General features: G+C 42.5%; 1 long non-coding RNA gene across 1 annotated transcript in view; it reads left to right on the forward strand.

The window, feature by feature from the left end:
- Positions 1–11,396, forward strand: part of LOC129392503 (uncharacterized) — a 28,806-nt gene that overhangs the window by 6,535 nt on the left and 10,875 nt on the right. Inside the window, exon 2 of the long non-coding RNA XR_008618464.1 lies at positions 10,098–10,200. This is a non-coding gene — a long non-coding RNA (uncharacterized lncRNA). The remainder of the gene's footprint in view (positions 1–10,097; positions 10,201–11,396) is intronic.

The following is an 11,396-nucleotide window of genomic DNA, read 5'->3' on the forward strand; positions in this document are numbered from 1 at the left end:
GCGCGAGGGCCCGGGTGAAAGGGCGCCGGAAGGAGACCTCAGAGGACCCAGGTTTTCCCAGTAATGAGCCGTGCGACCTCCTGCTTGGCCCCGGCGTCAGCGAGAAGGAAGGACAGCTGAGGTTTTGCGCGAGGGCCCGGGTGAAAGGGCGCCGGAAGGAGACCTCAGAGGACCCAGGTTTTCCCAGTAATGAGCTGTGTGACCTCCTGCTTGGCCCCGGCATCAGCGAGAAGGAAGGACAGCTGAGGTTTTGCGCGAGGGCCCGGGTGAAAGGGCGCCGGAAGGAGACCTCAGAGGACCCAGGTTTTCCCAGTAATGAGCCGTGCGACCTCCTGCTTGGCCCCGGCGTCAGTCGCATCTTCAGTTTATGGAGTCGCTCTATGGACAAGGCGAGTCAGGCACGGCCCCGTCCCTCCTGAGCCCCGTGGGGTGGGCAAGTTGGGCCTTCAGGGATAAGCCTACAGCTAAGCCTGCCTCGGGGAGGGCAGGACAGAGACGTACGCTCTGTTTGGGGTAAATTAAGTGCTGCTGCTGGACACCCACGAGGACTGCTGGGTCTGGAAGGGTTTCTCCAGATTCCCGTGAACTGGCAGCTTTTGCTTTTCTCTGCTTGAAGCAAGGGTTTTTTCCATCTGCTTCCTGTTGAGCTAGAAGGCCCACCAGGCAGAGGTCCCGGGGCTGGAGGCTGTGAGCTGCGGTGAGTGTCCATTTGCACTCAGGCTAACGGAGCCCGTGAACGATGTACTGATGTACAGGGAGTTGTCACGGGGACAGGAGGGGAGCGGGGGCAACGCTCACGCCCCTTTGAGCAGGATCTGCTCCCAGTCAAGGAAAGAACCCTCAGCCAGAGCACCGGAACCCTCCCCGCACGGAATGCATTTAAAATGTGTTACAGTTTCTCTGCCCTCTCCTCTTCCGGGTCCCTTCCCTCCTTATCTAGTCTTCCCAGGACTTACAAAGAGACAAACAAACCTCAAAGGTATAGGGTTTCCTCCCCTCTCCTCCCCATGCCGGCTGGGAGCACATTTCTTTCTTTTTTTTTTTTTAAACATCTTTATTGGAGTATAATTGCTTTACAATGGTGTGTTCGTTCCTGCTTTATAACAAAGTGGATCAGTTATACAAATACACATGTTCCCATATCTCTTCCCTCTTGCGTCTCCCTCCCACGTTTCTTAACACTCGCTTCATACCAGTGTGTGTGTGTCTGCTTCCTCTCTCTCCCTCTCTCCCTCTCTGTCTCTGATTCCCTCTATTTTCTCTCTCTCCCCCATTAGTCTTTGATTCTCCTTCCATCCCTCCTTCCCTGTAAGTCACAAGATCTGAAAACCCAGATTATTTTATCTCTGAAATTTGCAGACAGCAAACTAATTTGAGGCAAGAGAAATGAAATGTTTTCATGTCATTTCAATTTCTATCTTCCACTGTATCTTCTCAGACACACATTGGACAGAGTAAGAAAATGTTCGATTCTAAGTTTGTTTTGATTTTCAACCACAGGCAGCATATGTAACTTTTTTTTTCCCTGAGGAATCGCTGACAGACAGCTTCATCCAAATTTCAGCCCATCCAAATGCTTTCCTTAAGCAAGAGGGTTAATGTCTCTCCTTAAAATCACCGTTTTTCAAAGGAGGGACAGGATGCTTCTTCAACGGACTAGACTGACGGGATAGATTCTCTCGGTTCTGCTTTTCTAGGTTATAACCTCGCGGTTTTGTTCGAGGATGAAAAAGAAAAACCAAAACAACAGTGGGACTACAGTTCCTTTCCTCTCCAAAAGCTATTACGACCGGGTGTCTGTCCATTAAGGCAGTCAGCTGGCTGGCTGGCTGGATTCGTCCATCCATTCATGGGCTGTTTGAACAATGACTTATTTAGCGACTACGAAAGGCAGGCTCTGCGATAAAGAGAGGTCGCCAGTCACGTGGAGTGTCTCCTAGTAGGTGAGACAAATAATCTAATAAAGCAATGAACGAACAGGATGGTTTTAGAAGTGCCGTGAAGACGGTAAAGGAAGTTGATGTGACCCCGCGTGGGGAGCGGGAGCCTAATTTAGAGGGAGGGGCAGGAGGCCTCGTTACAGAGGAGGAAGCACGTCCCGAAAGCCTCGGGTGAGAAGGAGGACCACTCACACACATTCACGTGGGTGAGCGATGCGTGGTGGAGAACAGCAGACATCGGCGGAAAACGCTTCTAAAACGAGCTGAAATGAGTTTGACTTACATTTCTTTGCTTTAGCAAATGTCCTTCTTCTTACATCTTCCTCCCCCCTCTTATGAGGAGGGGACCCAAGCTAATAGTCACCCTCAACCCGGACCCCGGAAGGCCAATTTCTGTCTTACCGCACGTGGCCGGAAAGCCAGTTTCCGCTCAGGGATCATTAGCGCTCTGTCTTGAGGTTTCTTCCCCAGCGCCAGGAGCATCACAGTTCATACCTTGAGGAAGAGACTGCAGCGGGTGCCTCTGTCCACTGGGACAAGTTTCCCACCAAGGTCAGGCGGACGTGATTTTCAAGCTCACGGAAAGGAAAGAACCCCACATGATATGTCTCGTTGGCATCCTGGAGAATTTTTTACATTTCTGTGTCTTTAATTGGCCTGAAAATATGTTGAGTGAAAAAGGCTTTTTGGTAGTGTTTTAACCAAGGTCAGAGAACCACGTGTGGCTCCGAGAAGTTTATTTTGCGTCTCAAGCTGGCCAATGATTAGCCTGTCCCGAACGACTTCATCTAAGAGGCACTTAAGTAATGGAGAGTGAATAAAAAATAAAAGCAAATTACAGAGCATGGAGATAAGGGGAAAGCTGAAAAGAAAAGTAGCATTTCACCCTTCAAATTTGGTGGAGATTGTGATCAAGCTATGGATTCTGTCTGCCTGACAGATGGCTTTGAGTTCATTTTATTACTTAACTAGGTCAGTACGCTGGAGTCCTCAGTGATCAGGTGGATAGGACCAGATCAGAAAAAACTAGCCTTAAGGGCAAAATAATTTATTAGAGAGTTTCAACATACTGGTAGAAGTTTCAGTCAAACAGGAAGCTCTGATTCGAAATTTGTAGGCACCTAATCATATATAAAGCCCAAACTGACTGTTTTCAGGAGATGTTTGACATGTTTTAAAATATGCCTCTCAGTAATTGATAGATCCAGTAAAACATCAACAAGGACACAGGTGATCTGAACAGCACAATATTGTATTTACCTACGGAGACATAAACATACGCACATATGTATATATGCACGTATGTGTTCATACATGTGTATGTATCAACCGCACCTGGCTCCTGGAAATTACGCATTCTTTTTAAGCACACATGGACTTATTTAAAAATTTATTTCTCAAGAGTCATAAACCAAGCTTACAAATTTCAAAGTCCCTAGCCACAATACAAATGAACTAGAAATTAACATCAAAAAGATAAACTTAAGGGAAACCTCATATACTTGGAAATTAACAACAAAAAAGGACCTGTGGCTCAAAGAAGAAATCATTATGGAAATTGAAAGTAGTTAAAGTTGAATGATGATGAGCACAGGATTACCAGCTATAAAAACTTGGCAAGCATGGCTAAAGTTTATTTTGGAGTGACATTTGTAGCTTTAAAGGCTTATGTTAGGAAAGAAGAAAGGATGGCAAGAAATGAGCTATGTGTCCATTTTAGGAAGACAGAAAGAAAGAAATAACTGAATAGGTCCAAAAATAGTAGAAAAAAGAAAAGAAATAAGAGTAGAAATAAATTAAATAAAAAAGAAACCCACAAAATCATCAAGGCCAAATTTGCTTAAAATGACAAACTTCTGACAGGTCAAGAAAAAACGAGACGTCACAAACAGTATCAGGATGAATTAAGGTCGTAAGTCCTGATGCAGCAGAGATGAAAACTTAAGGAATATGATGATCAACTGGATGTCAAATACTTAACAACGTCCGTGAAGTTGAAAAATTCCTAGAAAAGTGTAAATTATTAAAGCCGACTTAAGAAGTAATAAACACCTGAAGGACCCTATAATTGTGAAAGGATTTGAGGCGGTAGTTAAAAATCTTTCCACAAAATACATACCGGCTCCAGATGTTTTTATAGGTTGTTTATACTCAATTTTCAAGGAACAGATATTTCCAGGCTTAGACAAACTCTTCAAAGAGTCGAAAAAGAAAGAACACTTCTCACCCACAAGACTAATACAACCTTGATTCCAAAAGTAGAAGGAAAATCATGGACCAATCTGGCCGCGAATCTAGAGGCAAGAATCCTAAACAAACTATTCGACACCTAGGGCCAGCAATGATCGCATAGCATTTATTTCTGGAATGATTGACTTTCGATCATAAAATGTATTATGTAAATCATCATATTCACAGTTTAAAGGAGGAAAATCTTGTGATCACAATAGATTCAGATAAACATTTCACGAAATCCATCAACCATGCATGATAAAACCTTAGCAGGCTAAGTTTAGGATGGAACGTCCTTTATTTACAGCAAATAACTTTTTAGTGGAAAATTAGGAAAAGCAATGCCTCTAACATCAGGGATGAAACAAGGGCCGTGGCTGCTCTTGCCCCGCTAATCAGCGCTGCTGTGGCGGGTAAGCCAGCTCAGCCAAATAAGCAAAGTGCAAGGGTCACAAAGGAAAAAACAAAGTATCGCTATTTGCAGATGACATGATTTTTTCCATATAGAAAAAGCAAAAGAATCTACAAATTATGAGAAATCACACACACACACACTCACACACACACTCACACACACACACACACACACACACACACACACAGTTGTATCCAGTTGGGATCTCTACAGGAAACCGGTAGCATCCTCGACGTAGAGTCTGATGACTAGAAAGATGTAGTCAGGGTGAAGGGAAGCCAACAAAGACGGTCTCCCCCAGGTAAGTAACACTGAGGACCCTCAGTCTGTGGGGTGAGAGTGGGGCGTGGATACCAGAACCTGGAGAGGGAGTTGCAGCTCTAGGCAACTTCTGAACGTGAGAGGTGAGTTTTGTTGCAGAAGAAGAGCACAGCCCTGCGGCCTGGCTGCCTGAAGGAGAGGGGGCGGGGCACAACACCCCATCTCACTCTCTTCCTGTCCTCTGCTCTCCTCGCCATTGCTTCCTATTTCCAACCCTCCTGGGGGCCTGGACGCAGGGTCTCCTGGATGTAGAGTCTATGGAGTTCATCTCCTGGACGCAGGGCATGACGGGAACGGCGGAGGGCACGCTCGGGGGCCAGGGGAGCATGCCCACCACACATCTAACAATGCCATGAAGGTCCTTTACCTACACACATACAATTGTACTCAACTATAACAAGGGAAACTAAACAAATGGAGAAAGAGCCATATTCATGGTAGAAGGACATCATAAAAATGTCAATTCTCCACGAGGTGATGAGAGATTGAAAACAATTTTAATAAAAATTCCAACAGGATATTTTTTTGCAGGACTTGATTAGCGGATTCTAAATTTTAATGCAAGAGTAAATCGAATAAGCAAGACAGTCTTGAGAAGAACCAGGCAGAACATATACTCCACAAGATATCAAGTCTTCTTATAAGGTTTTAGCAATAAAGACACGGTCTATTAGCACAGTGAGACCAAAGGAATAGAATAAAGAGCCCAGAAAGAGGCCCATCGAACAGAAAATCCCATAAATGGCAGAGCTCACAATTGCAGGTCGGTGTGGAAATGATGATCCTTCAAAAAGTGGTGCTGTTATCGTGTATTAATGCATATGTGTGGAATCTGAAAAAAATGGTATAGACGATCTTATTTACAAAGCAGAAACAGAGACACAGACGTAGAGAACAAATGTATGGATGTCAAGGGGGAAGCTGGGGGCGGGAGGAATTGGGAGACTGGGATTGACACATACACTATTGATACTCTGTATAAAATAGATCACTAATGAGAACCTACTGTAGAGCACAGGGAGCTCTACTCAATGCTCTGTGGTGACCTAAATGAGAAGGAAATCCAAAAAAGAGGGGACATATGTATATGCATAGCTGATTCCCTTTGCTGTACAGTATAAACTAACACAATACTGTAAAGCAACTACACTCCAATAAAAACATTTTTTAAAAAGCGGTGCCGTGGTTGGTGATGCATGTGCAGAAATCATAAAAGCTGTCTTATAGTCCATATTCAAAAGACAATTCTGAAGCCAGGGGCAAGGTTGATTAAAAATCCAAAATGTGAAAGGTGAAATTTTAATATACTTAGAAGAGAATATAGAAGGATATCTTTATGACTCTGGGACTATAGAGCAGGATTCCTGAACAAGTACAAAAGACACAAACCATAAAGGAAAAATGGATAAGTTCAACCACAATAAAATTAAGACCCTCTGTCCTTCAAAAGACATCAATGAGACAGTGAAAAAGCAAGCCATGATCTGGGATATTTCAACACATAACTGACAAAGGATTAGTATTCTGAAGGTATGTATAAACATTTACAAATTAATAAGGAAATGATAAACACTCCAATGAAAAAAGAGGCAAAAAATATGAATAGGTCAGACACAGAAGAAGTCTGGGTAACTAATGAACACATGGAAAATGCTCAGCCTTGTTAGTTACTGGGACAATCGACAATGTCCCACCCTCCAGCCTGGCCCAAATTCAAAAGTCTCACCGCACAAGCGTTGGCAGGAGCGTGGAACCAAAGGAACTTTCACACACCGCTGCACCTATGCAAGCCGGTGAGACCATTTTAGAAGACAACTTATCAGGAATTAGGTCAAGTGCGTGCATATCCTGGAAAGCAATCACTCGGCCACTTTTGACTTTCAGAAATGACCGTTTCATGTGGTTGGATCTAAGAGATCTCCTCAAGGAACTCTTCCACTTTTTAACTGGGAGACACGTATAGGATGATTCATGGCAACGGTGCCTGTGACAACTCTGAAAAGAAAACGTCCTAAATCTCCACGTCCACTGATAGCATGAGGGATGAGCATATGGCGTGTGTTAAGTAATGGAAGACTTTATTTAGATCCATAGAAATGATGAATCCGTACTCAACACAGATCAGGTCAAACACACAGTGTAGGCAAAAGCCAAAACAGAACAGAACAAACAAAATACTGAAGCGTGGAAGAACTTATACACAATTCAAAACCAGGCAAAACTTACCAGTGTGTTATTCAGGGATGCCCTCACATCTGGAAAATTTAGCAAGAAAATCAAGGAGTGTTGTATATAAAACTCAGGAGTTACCTCTCAGAAGGAAGGAAGGGAAGGTGGTGGCATTCCTAGGGCATCAGGATAATCAGTCGTATTTGTTTCTTAAGCTGGGTGATGGGTATGTGGGCATTTGATGCATTTATTTTTAAAATTATCGTTCTTTAAAGTGTACATATGTTATATGTATTCTTTTGTATATTGTATACATACAAAACAAAAAGTTAAAAAAATAGAGATTACAAGAAGAAAATAAATGCATCCGATCCAATTTCCTTTTCATACTGTAGCTCTTGAAATGACTGTCCTCTCCATGTCTTGTTTTCTTCGTGTTATATCTCCTGGTATTTTATTATTCTTTATATGATTTGCAAAGCATTTATCTTTCCCAGCGCCTAGAACTGGTCTGTATCACAGTAGGCATTCAGTAAATATCTTTTATTGTTTAGTGCAGCAACAAGCTAGCCAAATGAGAAAAAGTTCAATTTCCCTATTAACTAAAAACACTGCTATTCGAAACGATGTGAATTTTTACGTAGCAAATTGACAACATTTGAAAAAGTATCATTGGAAGAGTATGAGAAATCACATATTGTTTGCGGGAATGCAAGATGTAAGCGGTGGCTAGTTCTATAATAAGTTTGGAAAGTCCTAAAAAATGTATTCTTTGATGTAGTAGGTCTACCTATTAGAATTTATGATCATAAAACCATTAAGATGTGTGTACAAATTTCCATTTAGTACAGTACTTTGTGTAATTACATAAAAGGCATATACTTGACAATCATGGTTTGTTTAGATAAGCTATGGTCCATCTATAATTTAATGGATAGTATATTGCTATTTATATGGTGTAAAGTAGATGATGAAATAAAAAGTTCTTGATATATTATTTAGTACAAATGAGGTTAAAGTCCTATGTAGAATATAATTCCATGTTTTAAAACTATACATATTTATGTATAGATAAAGAATAGAAAGGATAGATATAGTTCCTGGCCTTTAATTGGTGCTAAATAAATAAATGAGTAATAAAGGAATAAAGGAACGAATGACATACACCAGAATCCTGACACTGGTTACCTCTGTGTGCTAAGAGTAGGGGTGACGGCACTGTTCAAAATTTTATATCATGTTTATGTATTCTTGTTGCAATAAGAAAAGTTGCAAATCATTAGAATTAAAATGAAAGACTAGTATCTCTGCATTACCATCTTGTTTTGTATCACAACCGGCACAGCGTTATCACAAATGGGCTTATTAAATATCTTTGAAGTTGAGGTTCACGTTCAGATTTGCTTTTTTTTCTAATCTTAAATTCCTGTTTATTCAATATCCTACAGGTTTGAAACCTTGAAAAGAAATGGTTATGTGTTCATACCCATGTTCCAAAAGTGCCCACTCTACGGTTACTATTCGGCCAAAGTTTAACCAGCTGGTCCCACAATGTGCTCGCTTTGTGGGACTGCCAGCCCATGTCAGCAGAGAGGCAGTTACAGACCCAAAGATCCAGCTCTGGATTTCCACCCAGAGGCTGAAAACGGCCCCTAGGACTGAGAATTTCAACACAGGACCTCCCCACCCCGCCCCAACGCTATTGGTCTCAACTAGCAATTGGGTGCCATCGAATATTGCTTAGAAGACTTCGTTTCAAGGTCTAGTAAACTTTCTTAAATTCCCTAACATGGATACCCATACAACAACCTGGGTCGATCTTTCCAGATCTGATTTCTATTAATGTGGCTATCGTTGTTTTCAAATACATTCATGGCAAGACTTGAGAAATGTCTGATTCTTGTTAAGCATCACGTTATTAGAAACATTTCTGTGCTGTTGGACATACAGATTCAGAAAATTTAACCAATCATTCTGGATCGCAAGGTCTGACCTTTTCAACAATGTCCTGTGCACAGCCTTGGGTGCTGCCTTCTTTCTGGAATTTTTGAGGGTTTGATGCAGGACCAAGTGTTTCCACACCACCCACAAGCTTCATGGTCATTAGTTCCACTATAATTGGAGTCTTCCAGCAATTTACTTGGGAAGAGAAGGAAAAGACAGTGGCTCTGCAATACTCAAGATTACGGGTTGTCCTGAGCGATAGGAATTCACAAACCCGGGAGGGCACTATTGTTGTGTGGTTTGCTAACTTAGGCTGAAGGTTGGAGAACTATACAAAACCTTCCATCTTGAGAGGGTTGTACTTGTACCAAAATATCTCAGAAAACCTGACTTTTATGATGCTTTTAGTATATCCTTTCTGGGTCTTAGAAAGAATCCCTAACCTAAAAGCCAAACTCTACTAAATGCTTGGAATCCAGTGATAAATTTAAATTGGTGCCTCACAAACCCCTTTTGGAAGAATCTATGAATTTTCAGTTATTTGCGTAGGCATGGAATTATTTTGGACACTAAGGAAAAAGTAGTGCCACTGACAGCCTGGGGTAAAACACTAGCTGAAAACCACGTTTGTCTTAAAGGAAATACGAAAAACATTAGCCCCAAATGGCACCCGCCAGGGGCTGTGTCCACTGTGATAACTTACTTTGGTGAGGATTGGAAGATATGCTTGGAGTCTCTCAGGGTCCTGGAGATCCGTGATAATAATTTCCAGGATGAAGACTGCATGGGTGTGGAGAGAGGAGAACTTTCCAGTGGGTTTTATTTAAATAAGCTAACATTTAACAGATTATCTGAGCCTAGTAAAACATGTCGAAATACAGTTCCTACGGCGTGGTCTCAGATCTTTGCAACTGTTTGGGGAATGTAATTAAAGCCAGTTCATCAGACTACTGGGTGGGGCCTGCTGAGGACTCCGGGTGGGGAAGGCTGGCCACGTGGAAATGCACAGGCAATTAACATTAGACACCAGAAGAAGGTGCTGAGGAATTAACAACTGCATATTCCTCTCCTCCCAGGAGCCCTGCACAGCCAGCGCTGATGCACTGAAGAGTCCATTTTCCTTTTCGAAATCCGGGGCTGTGTTTTGCTTCTCCTGGCTGCTGACGGTGCATCTGAAAGGTAGGAGTCCAGGTTCTGCCTGCAGGCAGATATTTGCAATCACATCTGGCTTGGCTTTGCCATGTCCTTAACCCCCTTTTTCCTGCTCCAGTTGTTTGCTTTTTATTAAATTTCCCGTCTGGATCCATGCGTCTGCATTTCCAATGTCAACAACCACTTTTTATCACAGATAATAACTTCCTTTGACAGAAAGGGCTGTATCATCCTACATGCATTTCAAATTATGTTTTATGGACAAACACTGAAATACAGTATTTGGCAGTATGCATAATTGAGTATATTTATAGTCATCTAAATCTCAATTTTGCGAGAGCCAAGAACCAAGTTGGTTGCAGTTTTCTTAATAATCTATTTCTTGAGAGTGTTGTTGCTTTTTCACCCCAGAACTTAATTAAGTTCACATTGGGATGTTTATGAAGGAAATTATGCGGTGTGCGCCCAAGCACGCCATACCAACAATTATCGAAACACTAGCAATTACTTAACACTCCGGAGTTTTCACAACCAAGATCATGACATGTTCCCAAATCGGTTGTTCGCTAATAGGCAGGCTAGAACGCAATTATGAAAAAATGGCTGAGGAACGGGGAGGAAAGCCCGACTTCTGCAGTCGTCAGGGACAGGACCGAGCAAGTGCCACGGTGTCTGTCATTTTGCCTGATTTTTTATTGTCTCGTGGTGTAGACACGCACTGGGCGGGGTGCCAAGTGCAGGTTCTGGGTTCTGCCGCTGACCTGCTATGGGCTATGTAAATGTGTCTGGTCCTTGTGGATCACTTGAAGAAAAATAGAGGATGGTTAGGAAGCTATTGGCCAAAATGAGGTTAAAATGAATTTCTTGTTCCTTTTGCTAAAGGTGTTGAGTGTTTATTTACTATATAGTATATTTAATCTAGTGACCAGTCCTTCAGAGCCGCGTAATGCTGCCTGTAGCCCACAATGAAAACTGAGTGAATGATAGAGAATTAGATTCAAAACTTGAGTGATGAGTTTCTGATGTTTCCAGTTTTGAGATGTAGCCTGACAGGATGATGATGATCACGCAGGAGAAAAGTACACAAGTATGGAAACAGAGTTGGCAGAACGGATTGCATTTATTTATTTATTTATTTTGCGGTACGCGGGCCTCTCACGGCCGTGGCCTCTCCCGCTGCGGAGCACAGGCTCCGGACGCGCAGGCCCAGCGGCCACGGCTCA

Source organism: Physeter macrocephalus, chromosome 11 (genome assembly GCF_002837175.3).
Source record: "Physeter macrocephalus isolate SW-GA chromosome 11, ASM283717v5, whole genome shotgun sequence".
NCBI lineage: Eukaryota > Metazoa > Chordata > Mammalia > Artiodactyla > Physeteridae > Physeter > Physeter macrocephalus.